At 43.5% G+C, this 21,358-nt stretch overlaps 1 long non-coding RNA gene across 3 annotated transcripts in view; it reads left to right on the forward strand.

Moving 5' to 3' along the window:
* LOC310685441 overlaps positions 1-21,358 on the forward strand; it is a 49,006-nt gene that overhangs the window by 18,564 nt on the left and 9,084 nt on the right. For 2 of the 3 annotated variants that reach the window (XR_014515261.1, XR_014515262.1), the window contains exon 2: positions 4,526-4,591. This is a non-coding gene — a long non-coding RNA (uncharacterized lncRNA). Of the gene's footprint in view, positions 1-4,525; positions 4,592-20,999; positions 21,210-21,358 lie in introns of all 3 variants that reach the window. The other variant, XR_014515263.1, reaches the window with a different exon arrangement.

The following is a 21,358-nucleotide window of genomic DNA, read 5'->3' on the forward strand; positions in this document are numbered from 1 at the left end:
CTCAGTGCTTGTTGCTCATGATTGCTACCTTATAAATCCCACTCCTTGTAAATAGATCACCTATGACCCAGCTGAAGCTTCTGCGACTCCTTGCTTCTGTGAAGACTCCCTGTAACATTCTACTTAACTGAATGAACACAGAGGAGTATCCACAATCGGAGTAGAAGTTTTAAAAGCACTGAGCAAGAGTACTTGTCAAAATTCATTTCCAAGAGTTAGCACTGTGGCTCACTAATGCAATCCTTCCAGTATGGTTCTTAGCTTTTCTTTCTATATATATGGATAGCCAAGTCTTTCCAAAATCCCTTTAAAGGTGATTTGTTTGCCAAAAAGGCTTAATAATGTTGCTTTTTCGGATTATTGTACTGATTGTGGGTAAGAGTTCCTCCATTTATCAATTCTATAGTGACTCCAAATGGTTTTCATAGACTTAAAGTCTTTCCTAAATTGTGTGTGCATTTGGCATGTTCCTTACTTACGTTAAATGACTCTTTAGGACAGAGAGCAGACTGAATTCAAGCCCACTGATAAATTATGTTGTGCCTTTTTTCTGGAAGACAAGGCAATTTATACTTTTTAGGAATTATGCCTATAAACAGAAATGGGGTGCAGTCTTTGAGTAGTTCCCACCATCTACAGGTATGATGAGCACAATGCAGTCAGAAAGGTAAATAACTGTGCACTTATAGCATGACCTCAAGGAACGGGCCGTGCTGCTCTCTGCTCTGCCACGACACTTTGCTTAATGCTGCTGCTGTTGGGTTGAGTTACTTGAAAGGACAATAAAAACTCCATTGAGTGCAGCTGTTATCCCTTTCCTAAATACAGTACTTCAGTTGGGTAGCTGTAAAGCTCCATTCGTAAGTCAAGCTGTGGTCAATATAATTTTCACATATCTTGCCACGCAGGAAGCATTCAGGAAAAGTGTAGGAGCCTCTTTCCAGTTTGAAATGTTACTACTAAATTCCCATCAGGTATGGTGCCAATCCTTTCTCATTTTTATATGCAAGTTCATAACCTCGGTTATACTGCTCTCAGCTCCTTAAAAGAGGAGGGGGGTTCAATAAATAGGCTGAGATCCAAGGAGTTGGGTTTGTTCTGATGTTTACACACACAGAGATGGTTTCAGAGACTGGAGGCCCTCCAGAGCAGCATTCTATGAGTGGCAAGGTTCAGCCGGTAGAAAGGAAAACTAGCATATAAGGCTATTTTGATCTAGTGTCCCCAAGCAAGATTTCTGTGGGCCCAGAAAAAGCTTGTAACATTCTTGTTGTGGGGTGGGAAAAACAAGTAATTGATAAGAAATGCCCCATCCAGATGCCATTTTTGTTGTGCATTCATGATTATTCTGCTTCAGATAGTATTGGGTTGTGTAATGGTTCTAGGGGTTGCTCGTGCGTAAGTTGTCGTTACTCCTGGCTAGGTTGCTTGGTTGAACCCTTTCTGTCTGGACAGCCTCAAGTTCCGTGGCTGCCTCAGTCGCTGGCAGAATCAGTCAGTGGGCGTCTCTTAAACCTCTTCCAGCATAAAAGCTGTTTGATGCCCATTCTCCTCCCCCTTTGCCTGCGTGGAAGTTTTCTGCGCAAGGTGGGTGTGGGCAACGAAGTACTCGTGCCCTCTCCGCTGGTCTCCTGCGAAGAGTCCTGGAGCCACCTCTCCGATTCCTCCATCTGCCCCCCTTCTCCACTGGTGTTACGCTGATTTCCTTCCCCAGCGGATGGGCTACCCCTCCTCCTACTTGGCCCCTCTCCACCATCGTCTTGGAGCCTCCTCTCCGCCTCCCGCTCCGATGGCAGTTCCCTGACAGGTTGGTTACAACTGACCCCACTTTCTATACATTCAATGTTAGGAGTGAGCCAGCTGTAAATCACACAAAGCAAGTGGAGTTAACTCTTAATTAAAAATAAATGAAAAACCCAGGATCTGCACAGGAGTGTCAAACCTAATGAGCACACCAACTCTTCTTCGGTATGTCTTGCAAAGCAGTTGCAGAGACTGAAGGTCCTCCCCATCCCACCGCTGGGTTTTTCCCAAGCAATCTGAGACTGCACCTCCATGGCTAATTTCTCCTCCACCCTTTTATGCCTCTCCTGGTTCTGGGAGACTAGGAGGGAGGGGAGCTTATCACAGCAGGAGCGGGAGACACTGACCAGCCTGACATCTCTGCCTCTTGGCCTCCCTCATCCCACTCTTCTGCTGCAGCTACTGATTCTTATTCTGGACTTCTCTGTGCCACAGACTCTCCCTCCTCATTAAGCCCTGTTATCTTTTCAGCTTCAGACACCTCCCAGTTTCCTCTCTCTGATCACTCATCGTCATCCCTCCACCAATCCCTGGGGTCTGACTCTTCTTCCCTTGGGGGTTCCCCATCTGGTTCTTCCCACCATTCCTCTGCATCCATCCAGTCCCTGACATCCACACCTGCAAATGTTTCAAGGTGGACATACAGCTTCATTTCCAGTCAGTCCATGTCCTGTAGCCTCCTGCTGAAAGCCTGCAACTTTTTATAACCACCAATGTTCCACACTTGTTGTTTTGTCCTGCTTTTGATCTGCTATACTACCAATTTGCACCTCCAGATCGTAAACGTTGGACAACATTGAGGAAGCATTGCAGAACAACCAATAAGGCAGAATGATATCTAGTTGGTCCACTATAAATCCACCTCTGTTGCTCCTTGATTGCATCAATGCCATATTGCAGAATACACCCACGCAAAAACCTTCCAAGGACCTTGTTATGGAAAAACAGAAGAATTGTTTGGTAGTTCACTTAACACATCAGTTCCATTTCAGAAACAAGAGCAAGCAATTCAAAAATCCAGAATTCAAGGAGAAATGCAGATAAGGATTTTTGAAGCATCCATGTGCATAGAAGGCGAAAGAAAACCAACAACTTTAATGTTTATTGGTTCTTTGGAACATTAGGAACTATGCATCTCCAAACTAAGCATGCCTGTGCTGGACTTTTGCTGATTTTGTGCTGGACTGTGCTGATTTTGCTCAGATACCTATCAGGCCAGTTATGGGCAAGCATCTTTTGGGAATTGTTTCTAAGAAAAAGTTTCCATTGCTAATCTGGTCTTAGTTACATAGCTTTTGGTACTGCTGTGAAAATAATAAAATATGAAGAGATAACAATGGGAATGGGTTTCTTGAGCTTTCCCCACATGCAATTTTGGAATATTTGTAACTGCACTTCATGTCAAACACAATTTATGCAATGCAGTCCAGATCCTACTGTAAAAACACAACTGTGCATGGTGTGTATGGGTGTGGGTGTGCATGTACATGTTTTAGGAATGTACAGTGGTACCTCAGGTTAAGTACCGTATTTTTTGCTCTAAAAGACTCACTTTTTCCCTCCTAAAAAGTAAGGGGGAATGTGTGTGCGTCTTATGGAGCGAATGCAGGCTGCACAGCTATCCCAGAAGCCAGAACAGCAAGAGGGATTGCTGCTTTCACTGTGCAGCGATCCCTCTTGCTGTTCTGGCTTCTGAGATTCAGAATATTTTTTTTATTGCTTTCCTCCTCCAAAAACTAGGTGCGTCTTGTGGTCTGGTGCGTCTTATAGAGCAAAAAATACGGTACTTAATTCGTTCTGGAGGTCCATACTTAACCTGAAACTGTTCTTAACCTGAAGCACCACTTTAGCTAATGGGGCCTCCTGCTGCCGCTGCACCGCCGGAGCACGGCAGTGTTCTGTTCTCATCCTGAAGCAAAGTTCTTAACCTGAAGCACAATTTCTGGGTTAGCAGAGTCTGTAACCTGAAGCGTATGTAACCTGAAGCGTATGTGACCTGAGGTACCACTGTATATGTAGAAATGTATATAGCAGGTAACAGAGCCCATTTTCACATTGGGAAGGATGCCGCCTCGCTACCAATGGCATCAGAGTTTGGTCCTTTGGGGAAAGTGTTAGAGAAATCAGAAGCTTGGACTTATCTGCCCTACCAACCTATATTAGTTTTATACCACTCTAACTGAAAATATCCTAGGGATAGTAGTTTGGTGCGGCACTGATAGTTCTCTGCTAGAAATTCCCTTATCCCACTCTCAGAACTAAGGTGTGCTAGTCCACACTTCCATTTGTCCTGCTGCTTTCCCCTGGGAAAACCTATTCTTTTTTGTGTGTGGAATCAGAACACACATCAATTGGGTTTTCTGTGGATTGGAATTTGCTCTGATTCAAAGGCAAAGAGCAGGAAAGTGGTGTGGCAAATGGAAAACTGCTTGGAGCAGGGTCGGACCTTGGTAATAATATTTCTGCTCAAACTATAATAATTCAACAGATAAATTGCCAGCCGCAGATTTCATGAAAATATTGTTGGTGACACGTTGTTTGGTTGTTTTAACTGAGCAAGTGCCCATCATATGCAGAACTAAAATTCCCAGTATTTTCTGGGCAAAGGGCTTTATTCCTTAGTGTAACTATGTCCATACTGAACTGGGAATATTATTTTCATATTGTTAGAGAGCATCAAACCAACCTGACACATCTTTTCTTTTCTTTTCTTTGAAGGAAGTAAGATGAATCCCTCCTGCCAGTGGAATGGATTAAGAAGGGAAATGACTGGAAGACTTAGGATGAGGTTTGTCTCAGTCGGCCTTCCTAACTTCTAAATATTGGAAAGGAATTAACCTAATTAATTCAAAACCAGATGCTACTGGGATGCAACAGTATGGGTGATTTATTGTCTCTTCTCTCCCCCCCCCCTTCAAAACCCCCCACACACTTCCTTTATACTACACAAACCCATTTTGCTACTGGTTGCTTCCACTCTAGCTAATTTCTCTGGAAATGATACATAATTTGAACACTTGGTTGTTCTGGAGGATCCAGACAACCTCACTGCCTGTCTGAAATAAATGGGAATAAAACTGAGAACAGCTTCAGCCGACTTTTGTAGTAAACTGTGCATGCTGGGAGATTCAGGACAGACAAAATAAAGTGCTGAAGAACCTAAAGAAAAGTCCAGCTTGCTGTTCTCACAATGGCCACCCAGATGAGGGCTTGTGAAAAGTCCTCAAGCAGGACAGAGGCACAGGAGCACTCCTCCCCTTCTGTGGTTCCCAGCAACTGCTTCTTTCACACAGCACATCATTAAACTGGGGAATTTGCTCCCACAACATAAAGTGACAGTCACCAGCTTGGGTGGCTTTAAAAAGGGGATTAGACAAATTCATCCATGTCATTTTAAAACTATGTAATGTTAGGACTCTGATCAGTAGGCGGTATTCAAGTAGAGCCACTGTTACACTATTGCAGACCCTCCAAGCAGACCCACCAGGGACAGTCCCGGGCTTACAGAAGCCGTCCCAGTTTCTGATTTGATCCTGGAATGTCCTGCTTTTCCTTAGGGTGTCCCTGTTTTCATCAGAAAAATGTTGGCGGGTATGGAGTTGTGCGACCCCCGAACCAAAGAGATAAGTAACTATACACCCTTTAGAAGACATCTGAAGGCAGCCTGGTATAGGGAAGTATTTAATGTTCAATGGTTTACTATGTTTTTATATACATTGGAGTGGCTAGGGCAACCCAGTCAGACGGGCAGGGTATAAATAATAAAATGATGGTGATGATGATGATGATGATGGTGATGGAATAGGATGCCCCTATTTTCATTGGAGAAATGTTGGGAACCATACATTTAAAATGCTATGATGCCACTTTTTTATCTCTTCTCTTTTCTAAATCATAGATATACTTTACATTTTTATTCTAGGCATATTAGCATACCTTCCTTAGAACAATATTTTAACATATAATCTTCAAAACATTTCCATTCCTTTTTTAATTTTTGATTTGACTGATAGCTATGATGCCACTTTAAGCAGTCATGACTTCTCCCAAGAATCCTGGGAGTTGTAGTCAAAGGGTACTGAGAGTTGTTAGCAGACACCTATTCTCCTCCCAGAGCTAAAATTCCAAGAGTTCTCGGTGAAAAAAAGGAATGTTAAACTGCTCTGAGAATTGTAGCTCTGAGAGGGGAATACAGTAGACACACAGGACGCCATCTTTGTTGATAGCAGGTTGCCTGTTTTCAGAATCTCCATCTGAGCAAAGCCTTTTGTGACTTGATATGTTCAGAGTCTGCATTCTCTCGAGATCTCCAATTATGCCATAGCTGCCTGTTAAAATGCTGAAGAGCCCTAGCTAGCAGCTTTTTTTCTTTCCTTACCCTTTTCACTCTCTTCATCAGTGTTCTGGGGAAACAATTGTTTGGTGTGTTATATGGAGATCAGTTTTGACAGTGCTATGTTTGCATGGGTCTCAATATAGCTGCAAAGGGGGGCGGAATAGCATTTCATAGGGAAAATGATCTCATAACAGAGGCCTACATAGTGAGGCTCGTCGCAAGATTTATGTTCTGAAAAATCAAGGAATCGGGGATGTTTCATGCAAGTGTCTCCAAAGCCTGGATTTAACTGGATCATATCAACTGAGGGAGGAGAAACAGATGTATCTCCAGAGCCAGAAAGAAGCAGAGCAGGACAGAAGTGGAGTGCGGGAAGAAATTATGTGTGATGTACACGGCATCTGATTTCAATACGATAGCTCTTCTGCCCTTTGAAAGTGTATCTGGAGTATGCTATTTGTCCTAATGCCTATGGATTACTTGATTATTATATTAAACATGACCCTTCTGTTCCTCTTGGCTTGAGAAAGGCTCACAGCTCTTCTCACTTTATGAACAGCATGGCAAAGTGGAGTCGCAACCCATTTATACAGGTATTTCTTAATATCTTCAAATGTTATCTCAGTGGGGCTGGTGCTTCACAACCATTTCCTGGCTCAGAGTTCTGGGACCCTTCTTTCTTCCTCACTCATTTGAATGCTGTCTGATCCTTGCTTGGTTATTTTGGTTATCAGCTTCCATTCCGTGGACAGCACTCTGACTTCCTTTGAAAACACAGCTGGTACCATAATTATGTCCGACACGATGACAACCCAGCTTCCAACAGGTCTCGCTTGGATGGCTGCATTCTGGATCAGATTATGTTTCTGAATGATCTGGAGTTTCTAAGTCATGATATCCTTCTCTGACTTTGGAAGTTCCTTGATATTCCAACTCGGAATGACTAGGGATAAATCTAGACACATCAAAGAAGTATTTCCGCTAAACACGTAATTTAAACGGGGAAATCCAGTAGGAAGAAACAGGACTCCAACAGTGCCATCTGGTGGCACAATGTTATACTGCATATACAACACGTATAGATCACTTTTTCTTTACCAATCTAGCTGAGTCCTAGCAGTTCAGAGAAAGAGAAGGTTTATGAAGTTATGGAAGTTGGTCAATATCCTAATTTCTTATAGTATCCTGGTGTGTGCTCAGAGCAGGGTCCAAGTTTGGTTGAGAACCCATGAAGATTGTTCCACTAGCTGGACACTCCACATGAGGATCACATTCTGTTAATGTATATATCTGTTTAGAATGTTGATGTATGGACTACAAGGGGAGCAGAGTTCATTCAGGAAAATGCATTGTAAGTGAAACTGTTGCTTTTTATTATCTTCCCCTTGTATCAGTCATCAAATTATTATAATACGAGTAACATTCCAGTCAGTGTCACTGATATTCTGTTTCTATAGGGGAAATTCATATAGTGCAGCAGATGCACTACACCAGTGCAAGCATTTCTCATCAGCAATGGCTGAGCTAGCCAGTGTTTAGGCTGGAAGGTGCTTCTCCCCCTGGAAATTTGGACAGTGCTCTGCTTTTCTTTTTCCAGAGGAGTAAATGGCAACCGTTTGCTTAATAGCGGATGCACCATTGCACTCAGTAACACCATTTAAATACCTGCTCCTTTATCTTGGCAAGCACAACCATAGAGATACCATGCCATTTTCACGGAAAAGAGATGGGGAAGGAAAGCATGTGAAAAGTGCCCTCGACTAGACAAGGGACTGCCATCAACAAGAGGAATTGAGAAACCAAGAGAAACTTTGCAAACTAAGACTGCGCTCCCTTTGCTTCTCTGGGAGTAAGCAAACCCCGTTGAACTCAGTGGGACTTACTGCTGAGTAAGTAGCATTGCCATGCAAATACTCCAGCCATGGGGATCTACACATTCAGAACCAAACCAGAATGCTAAACGTTTCATGTCTTGCATGTGAATTTTGTTTTACATTCAGAAGACAGACCATAAGGTAGATGCTGCCATCTAGAGAAAAACAGCAAGAGTTTCCCATTTCGCTTTGTGATAGCCTTTTCCTCTTGGGGAGAATCAGCAGGAACAGCTTGTGAATCTAGAGAGGATCTCTGGAGAGGGGCAGCAGCTCAGTGGTAGAACATCTGCTTTGCATGCAGAAAGTCCCACATTCAAGCCCCGACTGGGAGTAACCCCTTGTCTGAAACCCTGGGAAACTGCTGCCAGTCAGTGTTGAGTGAGTCAAGTATAAGCCTATTATTCCAACAATGGATTCAGTGATAAATGCACGTATGGATGGAATACCTTGCTGCTCTTTACTCTGTGCAGTATAGCAATTAGTGGTACCTCGGGTTACATATGCTTCAGGTTACACACTCCACTAACCCAGAAATAGTACCTTGGGTTAAGAACTTTGCTTCAGGATGAGAACAGAAATCGTGCTCCGGCTAATGGGAGGCCCCCTTAACTAAAGTGGTGCTTGAGGTTAAGAACAGTTTCAGGTTAAGAACTGACCTCTGGAACGAATTAAGTACTTCACCCGAGGTACCACCGTACCACTTTCTTGCCCCTCAGTAGATCAGAAAGACCAGCACACAAACAAAGACCAGATCAAATATTTCTGGTGTGTGTTTATGCCATTTTGGGGGGGTTGGGGTTTTCTGGGAGGGTGGGATAAAGGGTGGGGGGTGCATGGGGTTTTTAACATTTTGTTTTTAAACGCAAGCGTTTACTCTTAATTCTCCAGGTTTGAAAGAAGAAGTGCCAAAAGGAGTTAGTGTTATTTGCTGTGTCGATTGTTCAGCTGCCTCTTCTCCCCCCCCCCTTTCTTCATAATGCAAAGGTGCTTTGTTTACTCCCATTCTATTTGAAAGAAAAAAGGAGCCTGCTCAAATCAAACAGTCACGCACAAAGAAACGATGGAAAAATACCTGAAAGACAAGAAAGAAAAGTGGGGGGGATTTACCTTGTCTCAGGCTATTATGCACACATACAGATAAATAAACAGCCCACTCTGTTCAAAGGATGAGCACACAGACTAAGCCTTAATGGTAAAAAGGAATCTTTTTTTAGATAGAGGCAGCCTCCCAAACTCTTATTACTGGCAACAATTCTTGGAGCACAGCCAGGGTGACTTATTATGAACTACTGGATTCTGTGTGGTTTATCATTTACTTCCTGGGCTTGCAAATAGTTCTATATCCACAAATCTTTACAAACATTCAGGACATCGATTTCAGCAAAGCTACTCGCATCTTTAGAGATTAACATGTGTGTTTTCAGTGCATTTTAAGAGTTGCATCCACGCTGAATGAGCCCCGCCAGGGGAAAGGATAGATGAGATGGCAGCAATTTCATGTCGTATTAGGGGTTACTTCACTTCAGTTTTAGTTAGAAGGGGAGATTCCATAACATTTGAGAATGTCCTACAGTGCATTGTTTAAAAAGAAAAGAATAATCAACAAGTGCTGGGAGAGCTTCCAAACTGATCTGGGAAACGGATTGGCTTCCTATCATTTGTAAGGCCCAACCCAAGAACATTCTTCCAGTACAAAGCATCACATGATACTCATTAGTTGGTCCTATGAAGTCTCCATGCACCTGTGTTATTGTGAATATTAATGGAAACAAGGTACAGTGGTACCTCGGGTTAAGTACTTAATTCGTTCTGGAGGTCCGTTCTTAACCTGAAACTGTTCTTAACCTGAAGCACCACTTTAGCTAATGGGGTCTCCTGCTGCTGCCGTGCCGCCGAAGCACGATTTCTGTTCTTATCCTGAAGCAAAGTTTTTTTTAAAAAAAATTAATTTTTATTAACCGACCAATCAAATCAAATCAAATCACATCACATAAATTCAGAATTACAAAGCCGAATTTTAAATTTTTGTTGAGGGGACCCATATTTCAAGTTCCGAAGGGGGATTCCGATCATCTTCTTGCTACTGCGTTAATATCCACAAATCAGTCCAAATAATGTTCATAATTCTATCCAGTCTTGCTGTTTCCACATCTCATCTTATTCGTATATTTTTTCTTCTTTCCTTTATGAACTCTTCTGATAATCTCCTTAAGCAGGCAAACACCAATTATAATCCTGTGTGAATTTTTCCGTTCGTCCAGTCCTCATATCAAGATGGTTTCCATATATCATCGCTTTCATAAATAACATCACTCTTTCCATCCTTAATCTCGCAAATCTGTCGCTCTTAAGTCCCTCTGAGGAGTCACACCCACAATATAAAAACAGCTCTGTTCCTCCTCCCAGACTTAAGTCCTCCGACAGAACTTGCCAACATGGCGACGGTATTTTTTACTGCGTCATTCCAAAGCTCTTATAGTTTCCACGATCTTCTTGAAACATGCTTTGGTTAGTAAATTATCTCCACACAGTCATAAATTCACAGCTTAAGTCATTTAAACGGCATTACTAACTTGTGACTTGTGGGGGGGGGGATTCTTGGTTAATCACATAGAGAAAAGAAAGGAAAGTTTTTCCCCCTCCCCCATCCAGTCCCTTTGCCATACCGAGCCTTGGTGGGTCTTCTCATGATTTATTCTTGTTCCTCCGACCCGTCTTGTTTATCAGAGATCTCTTCGGTTAGCAGTCTTTACTCCCCCTTCTTCCTTGAAATATGTGCATTCGCTTCCTCCTAATCGTTTCTTTTGAAGTTGCTGCAAACTAGAGGTGTGGATCAGAGACAGTGTCCAGGAGCGCCGAGATCCGCAGGAGGGCTTTCTGCCTAGTGCCCCCATCCCCACAAATTCGGGGGGTGGTATCGGGCACAGCAGGCAAGCACAGTCCCCCCACCCACCCTTGGGGGGGCAGGGAGGCTATTTACTCCCATCACAGCCTCCTAATTACCTCGTGTGGGTCGGAGAGATGTTATTGTCAGCCATCTTCCGATGCGCCCCTAGTGGCCCCTCTGGATTGAAGCAAAGTTCTTAACCTGAAGCACTATTTCTGGGTTAGCGGAGTGTGTAACCTGATGCGTATGTAACCTGAAGCGTATGTAACCCAAGGTACCACTGTAGATCTCATTGGTTTCTTTGAGATATACTTAACCTCCCATTTAAATCAATGAAACACAAAACAACAGCGTAATCTTATACATTGTTGGGGGGGAGCATAGCCCTCCAGATATTGTTGGGCTACCACCTGCATCAGCCCCAGCTAGCTCTGGCAGTGGGGAGAGATAATGGGAGCTGCAGTTCATCAACATCTGGAGAGCCACAGATTCCCCATCCTTGCTATACATAGAACTGGTGCTTGTACGGAACTTTTCCTAATTGCCCAAAGAACTTCATGCACATAAGCTTAAGAACATTAGGAGAGCTCTGCTGGGTCAGATCACAGAACAATCTCTAGTACAACATCCTGTCTTCCACAGTGGCCAACAGAATACCCCTGGAAAGTCCATGAACAAGGCATGAGCACAATCGCCACCTCTTGCTTGTGTTCTCCAGTGACTGGAGAAGCAAAACTTCATCTGATCCTGGAGGTATTATGGCCAGAGGCCATTGATAGTCATATCCTCCATGAATTTGTCTAATCCACTCTTAAAACCATCTGCATTTGTGACCATCACCACAGCTACTTGTTAGGTAAGCCACTATTATCATCCTGATCTTACGGATGGTGGATTGAGGCTTTCCTAAGGCTATCTAATAAGCTTGCATCTGAGCTGAGATCTAAAAGCAGGGCTTGGCAGCTGATATCCCACTCATATGCCTGCTGTTGTTGTTTAGACGTTTAGTTGTGTCCGACTCTTTGTGACCCCATGGACCAGAGCACGCCAGGCACTCCTGTCTTCCACTGCCTCCCGTAGTTTGGTCAAACTCATGTTGGTAGCTTCGAGAACACTGTCCAACCTGCTACGCTGTGCTAATAATGCAATGTGTCATGTTCCATGTACAACACACTAATTTTTGCTCCTTTCCCAACATGAGATCACTGCATGGACATATCTACTAGCACATTCTCGTGCTTCCACATTTCTGTCACCTGATACTTCTTGTATCATGAATGCATCTTCCTACTTTTCTACATCTCAAATGATTTAGGCCTCAAATTTGCAACTAGTGAATTTCAGAAGCCCCATCATATGACTAAACCCAAGACCTCTGACCTAGATTTTGCCTTGATTTTACAAGATTGTGCACAGATTGCCTTTTAATCCCTCGTTGCCAACAAAGAAGAATTGCTGCTTATATCTTGTTGCTGCAAACTTATCTTTAAAGTCATGTCTGGAGATAATTCCTGGGGAGAACATCAGTCTACCCCTAGAGTATGGTTGGGTGAAATGAGAGTTGCGATGGTTGCCAGGCAGGTTGTCACCTGGTGGTATTGCTTTTATCACTAAATACGCCAGTATGGTTGGGCAGGGTGGCTGAAGATACGTTCTTCTCCCTCCCCAGCAGCTGTGTCCCTCAGGACTTGTAACTTGGATCCATGGCAGGTATGGGAGCAGAATGTAGAAATGACATGACATCTTTGTGTCCTTAGGATATCAATGCCAAAGGATGGGACTAGTTCTGAGCCGTCTTCAGCTTTTGCTGCTAATGAACAGAGCATGTGAAGAATAAAGGTCTTGTTTTTGAGGGAGGGAGTGCAACTTAATAGGAAACATCTGCTTTTCATGGAGAAGGTCCCATGTCCCATGTCCAATATTCTCAGGTAGTACTGGAAAAGACTCTGTGCCTGAAACCCTGGAGAGCAACTGCCAGTCAGTGTAGACACTACTGAGATAAGATGGATCAGTGGCATGACTCAGTATAAGGCATCTGCCTGTTTTTTCAGAGGCTTTTGTTCTCTTGGCTGTCACACTTTACTGTCACCATGCTTGATTAAGAATCCCAATATTGCATATAGATAGATACATAGCTTTATCCTACTCTGGGTGTATAATATTATTTATCTTATTAACTGTTACATTTATTGTTTGGAATCCATAGAATTCAAGCAAGATTTTAAAAATGAGTTAAGAACCAGGTACAAGCGAAAACAAGATCCAATAAACGTAATTTCTACAGAACTCATCCAATGTAACTATAAAAAGGATAAATTCTCCCCACCCTACTAAAGTAAGGTTACCAGATGTCCCCGCTTCCCGGGGACAGTCCCCGGATTTACAGCTTTCTCAGCATTCACATGTACATAGCAAACAATAAGTGTCCCTGGATTCATTGAAAAAAATCTGGTAACCTTACAGTAAAGAGCACCACAAACAAAGCTGCCATAAGATCCCATTTAAGAACCCTAAGCCTGGATGAACAGAAAGGTCTTAGCCTGGTGCTGGAAAGCTGACAGTGATGGTATCAGTCGCTTTTCCCTGGGAAGAGCATTCCACTACAGTGGTACCTCGGGTTAAGAACTTAATTGGTTCCGGAGGTCCGTTCTTAACCTGACACTGTTCTTAACCTGAGACACCACTTTAGCTAATGGGGCCTCCCACTGCCACCATGCCGCCGGAGCACGATTTCTGTTCTCATCCTGAAGCAAAGTTCTTAACCCGAGGTAATATTTCTGGGTTAGCGGAGTCTGTAACCTGAAGCGTATGTAACCTGAAGCGTATGTAACCCGAGGTACCACTGTACTGGGAAGCTACCACTAGAAAACCGGTCACACCTCCCTTAGAGGAGGCACATGGAGAAAGACTCCTGCTGATGAGTGTCTAATGTTGTGGGGGTTAGACTACACATTTACACCAATTCTGTGATAATTTTCAAAATTCTAAATAGCAGCTGGGGGAATCAAGATTGAGGCCAGGATTTAACCCTTTTATGCACGCACGCGCGCACACACACCATGGTCCCAAAGAAAATCTCCACCTAGGAAATTGTTCTAGGATGGGAAATCCTATGAGTGCCAATGGAAGTTCCCCACTACCCGCCCCCGAGTGAATAGTAGCTTCAGAATAGTTGGTAACCCAGCCCATGCTCACTGCAATCATGCAATTAATGTCACATCTAGTTTAGCTCTTTCACCAAGGCTCCCAACTCAATTGATCTGAAGCATTTTGGACTTAAGCTGATTTACTTCTCTTGGTTTTCTTCCCATATCTTGAACTCTGCCCTTTGGTCACTCCCCAGCCCATTGTTGTCCCTGTCAGCTTTGATTAGCCACTGACCTACACTTTGCTAGTGTTTGTGCAGTCCGGAGCATTCTGTTTGTTTTTTAAAATCTATCATGATTTTGCCTTCCTCCACGATGATAAACTCTGCATTTCACTAATAGAGCTATAAAAATTAACTAACCTAACTTTTATTAGCTTGTTTGTTTCAACTACAAACGTGGTGGGACGAGGTGCACCCTTGACCTGACCCCTTTTTGTCGCTCCAATCATGTGATCATGTAAACAGATGTCAGTACCAATGTCTAAATACCATTTAGGAAAAGGTATGGGGCAATGTTTTCTCTTCTGTGGGCCAATCTTTCTTAGGATTCATGGTCCTTCATGAAATGCCATTTGGCAAGATTTTATTTATTAATTAATCCGCTGTAGGGAATAGGTCCATCCTTTTGGTAGACTTCAACACCACCTAGGATGAAGATTGACATAAACCAAGTTCAGAGTGAATATTTGACTCACAGTGCAAGTCTAGTTTTCTCCTGGGTTCTCACAGGAAAGGACAAGTGTGGATACCAGCACATGGGACATGGTTAAGCTTCAGGACTTCCCTGAGACATCATGCCACTTGAGGCAAGATTTTGCTGCCCATCCCATGCCCAGATGTCAAGTGTCATTTGAATCTTATTTCAATGGTGGCTAGGAGATAGTGTCCTCTATCTCCTAGAGGACCTCTAGGAGGTCCTCTATTATATCTGTGGGCACCAGGCTATTTTCAAGGGTGCAGGCAAACCCTGCTCAGAGTGAAGTGCCTGGGGAACTCATGAGAAACAGCCAGGGAGTTGGCACCACTGTCCTGCCACAATTCCCCAGAATGTCCTACCCAAGGCAGCTGCCTCACTTTGCCTAATGGAAGTGTGCAGAAGCTTTGGCCCTCGATTGTTACTGGGCTCTATCTCCCATCATCCCTGGCCATTGGTCATGCTTACTGGGGCTGATGGTAGTTGTAGTTCCGCAAGATCTGAATGACCAAAGTTTCTCTACACCTAGCCTTAATGGTAGAGCCATCCCTGTTCAGTCTTGTTTGCCCCACCCCATACTTTGGGGGAGCTGTTGGCCTTTTAATTTTTCAAGGTGCCATATACACATGTGTGCATGTATCCATTCATTCATTTCCTTACTAAGTAAAAAAGGGAAAGAGAACTCTTCTTAAAGAGGGATAAAAATTCTAGGGCTAACCTGGAATGGCTCATCTCATACCTGTCAGCTGCCCCAGAAAAAAAAAAAACCAGGACATCTTAGTTTTCCCCTCAAGAGCACAGTGGCCATTTTAGACATCTTGCTCTAGCACAATTTTGGGCCAAGATTTCACCCTGAAAAAAAGCGTATTTTGTTCCATGCCCCCAAAAAGCACTTTTTCAGATCCACAATGTCACTCATGTCGCATGACTCATGCAGGATTTTGAACACCAGGAATATGTTGTCCCAGGTTTGGGCCATGTCAACTGGTTGGGTCAGAGCCACAGAAATAGCCACACTGGCAGCAGGAGAAATTAGGGGAACTTGCTTTGGGGGGAAAATTCATATTAGGCAAAATTGTATTCAGAAATGTGTGCAGTCAAAGAAATTCAAACGGAAATGCTAATTAAATTTCATGACAATTATATATATATATATATATATATATATATATATATATGCTTTCGTAGATTTTCACGGGTACAGGAATGCAGGTTTTGGTGTCCTCGGGTGTCTTCCCGTGTAAAAGTTGGGGTGTCTAGGCGACGTTTCGACGAGGTCTCACTCGTCATCTTCAGGCTGGTGCTTTCGGCTTCTTGTTACTGGAACAGAGCAGGATCTCAGTGTTTGAGTTCCTATAAATACTGTTGAGGAGGTGTGGTGTATAGCCTCCAATGTTCTGGGCAGAGAGGAGGTTCCCAGGCTGGTGTGCCTTTTCTTCTTTTGTTCCTTAATTACTTGAGGGATATCTTGAGTGATTTCTTGAGTGATTTCCTGAATCCCACTTAGGTGGGTCATTAGGTGTGGATTAGTTGCTAAAGCCTTCGTGTCTTGAACTCTTGAACTTTGTGAAGAGTTTTTCTGAGAAGATGGCTGTACTGCACTTGGTTGTGCTCTGGCTTGGCTTCGTGTATAGGGGCGAGCTGTGGTTTTGTGGCCTGTGCCAGCCAGATCTGTGTAGGGATTGCAGGGGGGTGCAGCATCCGGAGGTGCCACCCTGGTTTGGCTACTGGATGGTGTCTGTAATTTATCTGTGGAGAGGGTCTGGGTTTGGGTCTGGTGTGGTTGATTGGTGATGGCGTTCTGTGTGCCTCTGGATCTGGTGTCAGATTTTGTGGGGAGGGCTAATTTCCAGATGTCTGGCAAGCGGGATGTGTCGTCACGCTTGTTCATGTTGTGAGGGTGTTTCTCTATCTCGATGGCTTCCATGATTATTCTCTTGTGGTGATGTTCCATGTTAAAGAGCAATTTGGAATCTGCAAAATTAATTTCGTGTCCTGTTTCTTTCATGTGTTGGAAAAGAGAGGAAGTTTTTTCTTCTTTTTTGACGGCATTCTTGTGTTCTGCGATCCGTGCATTTATTCGTCTGTTTGTTTGTCCAATGTACGTGGCTGGGCAGACTTTGCAGGGTATTTCATAGACCCCTTGGTTTTCCAACTGAATTTTATCCTTGGGGTTTCTGAGGATATTGGCTATTTTTTGGTTGGTGCAAAAGGCTGTTTTGATATTGTGTTTATGGAGGATTTTGCTAATTTTATCTGTAGTGCCCTTGATATAAGGAAGGAGGGCTATGCCATTGTTTTCTTCTGTGTCTTGGTTTTTGGGGGGTGTTTCTTTTTGGATTAGCTTCGTAACCCTGTTTTGCTGGTATCCATTGGCAATTAACACATTTGAGAGATTCTGTAACTCAGTTGTCAAGTGGTCTTCGTCAGCCAGGCGTTTGGTTCTGGAGATGAGAGTCTTGGCTACGGAGTTTATTTGTGCAGGGTGGTGGTGTGATTGTGCATGTAAGTAGCGGTTGGTGTGTGTTTTTTTCCGGTAGATAGTGTGTCCTAGGGAGCCATCAGGTTTTTTGTAGATTAGGACGTCAAGGAAGGGAAGTTGGTTGTTGGTTTCTATTTCCATAGTGAATTGTATTTTGGGGTGTAGGCTGTTGAGATGTGTGAGGAAGCTATCCAGTTTTTCCTTCCCGTGTGGCCAAATTACAAAGGTGTCGTCAACATATCTGAGCCAAAGTTTGGGTTTGTGTTCTGACTTGTCTAAAGCATTGGTTTCAAAGTGTTCCATGTACAGGTTAGCGATGACCGGTGAGAGGGGTGATCCCATAGGTGCTCCTTCTATCTGTTTGTATCTTTGTCCATTGTGGATGAAGTACGTGTTGGTTAGGCAGTGGTTGGTCAGGTCCAAGATGTATTCGGGGGGATTGTATTTGTTTTGAATGGCTGTCAAGGCTTCATTAATGGGCACTTGTGTGAAGAGAGATACAACATCGAAGCTCACAAGTAGGTCATTGGGTTGTAGGTTTTGCTTCTTTATTGTTTCTATGAACTGGAAGGAGTTTGGAACGTGTGAAGAGATGGATTCTGCATAGGGCTGAACACAAACCCAAACTTTGGCTCAGATATGTTGACGACACCTTTGTAATTTGGCCACACGGGAAGGAAAAACTGGATAGCTTCCTCACACATCTCAACAGCCTACACCCCAAAATACAATTCACTATGGAAATAGAAACCAACAACCAACTTCCCTTCCTTGACGTCCTAATCTACAAAAAACCTGATGGCTCCCTAGGACACACTATCTACCGGAAAAAAACACACACCAACCGCTACTTACATGCACAATCACACCACCACCCTGCACAAATAAACTCCGTAGCCAAGACTCTCATCTCCAGAACCAAACGCCTGGCTGACGAAGACCACTTGACAACTGAGTTACAGAATCTCTCAAATGTGTTAATTGCCAATGGATACCAGCAAAACAGGGTTACGAAGCTAATCCAAAAAGAAACACCCCCCAAAAACCAAGACACAGAAGAAAACAATGGCATAGCCCTCCTTCCTTATATCAAGGGCACTACAGATAAAATTAGCAAAATCCTCCATAAACACAATATCAAAACAGCCTTTTGCACCAACCAAAAAATAGCCAATATCCTCAGAAACCCCAAGGATAAAATTCAGTTGGAAAACCAAGGGGTCTATGAAATACCCTGCAAAGTCTGCCCAGCCACGTACATTGGACAAACAAACAGACGAATAAATGCACGGATCGCAGAACACAAGAATGCCGTCAAAAAAGAAGAAAAAACTTCCTCTCTTTTCCAACACATGAAAGAAACAGGACACGAAATTAATTTTGCAGATTCCAAATTGCTCTTTAACATGGAACATCACCACAAGAGAATAATCATGGAAGCCATCGAGATAGAGAAACACCCTCACAACATGAACAAGCGTGACGACACATCCCGCTTGCCAGACATCTGGAAATTAGCCCTCCCCACAAAATCTGACACCAGATCCAGAGGCACACAGAACGCCATCACCAATCAACCACACCAGACCCAAACCCAGACCCTCTCCACAGATAAATTACAGACACCATCCAGTAGCCAAACCAGGGTGGCACCTCCGGATGCTGCACCCCCCTGCAATCCCTACACAGATCTGGCTGGCACAGGCCACAAAACCACAGCTCGCCCCTATACACGAAGCCAAGCCAGAGCACAACCAAGTGCAGTACAGCCATCTTCTCAGAAAAACTCTTCACAAAGTTCAAGAGTTCAAGACACGAAGGCTTTAGCAACTAATCCACACCTAATGACCCACCTAAGTGGGATTCAGGAAATCACTCAAGAAATCACTCAAGATATCCCTCAAGTAATTAAGGAACAAAAGAAGAAAAGGCACACCAGCCTGGGAACCTCCTCTCTGCCCAGAACATTGGAGGCTATACACCACACCTCCTCAACAGTATTTATAGGAACTCAAACACTGAGATCCTGCTCTGTTCCAGTAACAAGAAGCCGAAAGCACCAGCCTGAAGATGACGAGTGAGACCTCGTCGAAACGTCGCCTAGACACCCCAACTTTTACACGGGAAGACACCCGAGGACACCAAAACCTGCATATATATATATATATATATATAATCTCACAAACTGGTCTGGGAATGTGCAGGACTGATGACTGGAAATGTGAGAAACAGAAACAAACCAAATTTGACAGATTTGTCCCTCCCTATTCAAGACACTGCCTTGTCATGAGATAGATGGAGCATGGTTGTATTAGGATGGTTGAGGAGACACCCACTCACCTAGGTTGAAAGAACACCATCTGAACATTCAGACAGCATGTGAAGGGCACTCTACACATATGAGGAACTGTTCCACGGGGGGGGGGGGGCTGCAAAGGGCTAGTGTTTCCGATGAGTAGGATCATTGTTTGAGATGCACACAGTTTTAACAGTTTTAATTTTCAGTTTTAATTTTCTATATACAATAAAATTCTACAGTTCACACCGTGCTCAGCATAGATTTACAAAATAATTTGTTAAAATATTTTTTATTCACGGTGTTCTTGAATTACAAAAGAGGGTGCAATGTCTCTTTCCTCTCCCCCCCCCCCCCGATCATAGGGGTCTTAATTTGAAGTTGCAAATCCAGACTCTGATGTTCAAACAAATTGATCTATAGATATGGGTGGCTTTGCATCCTAGGTATATATGTGACTTCAAATGCCAATGCAAACGGCCCCATTACTTTTGTATTAATAACTGCCCTCCCCCCTTTCTCCCTCACTTGGCGCAGCCGAATGTCTGTAGTTAGATGGCTTCTTTCCAGAGAGCAATGAGTGGGGTCAGATCAGCAACTAACTTTTTATTCACGAACATACCGGCTGACTGATGGAAATTTCTAACAGTCTTAAGACTTTAAGCTCTTGGTACAAGGGTTTACATCAGACCCTTCATGGAAGGGGAAAGCTAGCTAATCCTTGAACTGCTAAAACTTCCCACAAGAAAAGACAAACCACCACAGGATGGGGTTTGTGTATTGGATTTATTATACTCAATTTATTTATGAAGGATAATAGACCTTGATATCTTAGACCTCAAGGACCATCGTCGGGAGTGGGAACTCCAGAATCAGTGATCTTTGGTACTCAGTGGGTTGCCTCCAACTAAGTCTTACTCAGAGTAGACCCACTGACATTAACAGGCCTGAGTTAGTTATCTATTGATTTCAATAGGTCTACTCTAAGTAGGAGGACCATTGGATACAGCCCATTGTATCTACTTTAAGTGCCAGTTGCTGGCTGGTGTCACTGCCCCATATGCAGTTGGCATTTTTGTTTTCTTATCCCCTTTTCCAAAATAGTGTGTATATTTAAAAAGAAAAAGGGCAAGAAAAGAATGCTGAATTCCTTGACATTTTCTTTGAGGAAAACAAACTTTAAGCAAAACAGACTTCCTCTTTAGAGCAAAGAGGCTTCAGTTCAAGGTCTTCAGTCATTATTGTCAACTTCACCATTTTAATTTTTTTTTTTTTTTTTTTGCACATGTTGCCGTTGTTGTTGTTTTGGTAGGCTGGTTGGCTAGTTGTTTCTTAGAGCAATTCTAACTCTAGCCTGGGGTAGATCTGAGCTCTGGAGCCACTGGCTCATCCAAGGCCCAGCTGGCTCCTAAGGAGAACAGAAGCAAGGGTGAGACTGACTCTCTCTCTCTCTCTCTCTCTCTCTCTCTCTCTCTGCAGCACCAGCAAATCAGGCACTCCTTTTGCATCCAGATTCAGTCAGCAGGCTCCAAAGCATGCCATTCCTTTGGAACAGAAGCTTTCAAGCTACTGAACAGGATATATTGATTTTATCCAATAATGCATGAGATTTGAAAGCTTGCTGTGGGCAGGGAAGTTGCGGCTGCTTCTTTCAAGCATTGCTCTTTAAATGGAGAAGTCAAACGAGCAGTAAGCCCAACTCAGAGCACTTGAAATGACTCCCAGCATTTCTATTCATCCATACAATAATCTCTTGAAGTCTAGGGGTTTCCAAGCAACCTTGACAACGCCAGTGCATGTCTGCATGAAGCCGCTCTGCCATTGTGCTTAACTTGGCT

Source organism: Podarcis tiliguerta (assembly GCF_965153285.1).
Source record: "Podarcis tiliguerta genome assembly, chromosome: 9".
Classification (NCBI taxonomy): Eukaryota; Metazoa; Chordata; class Lepidosauria; order Squamata; family Lacertidae; genus Podarcis; species Podarcis tiliguerta.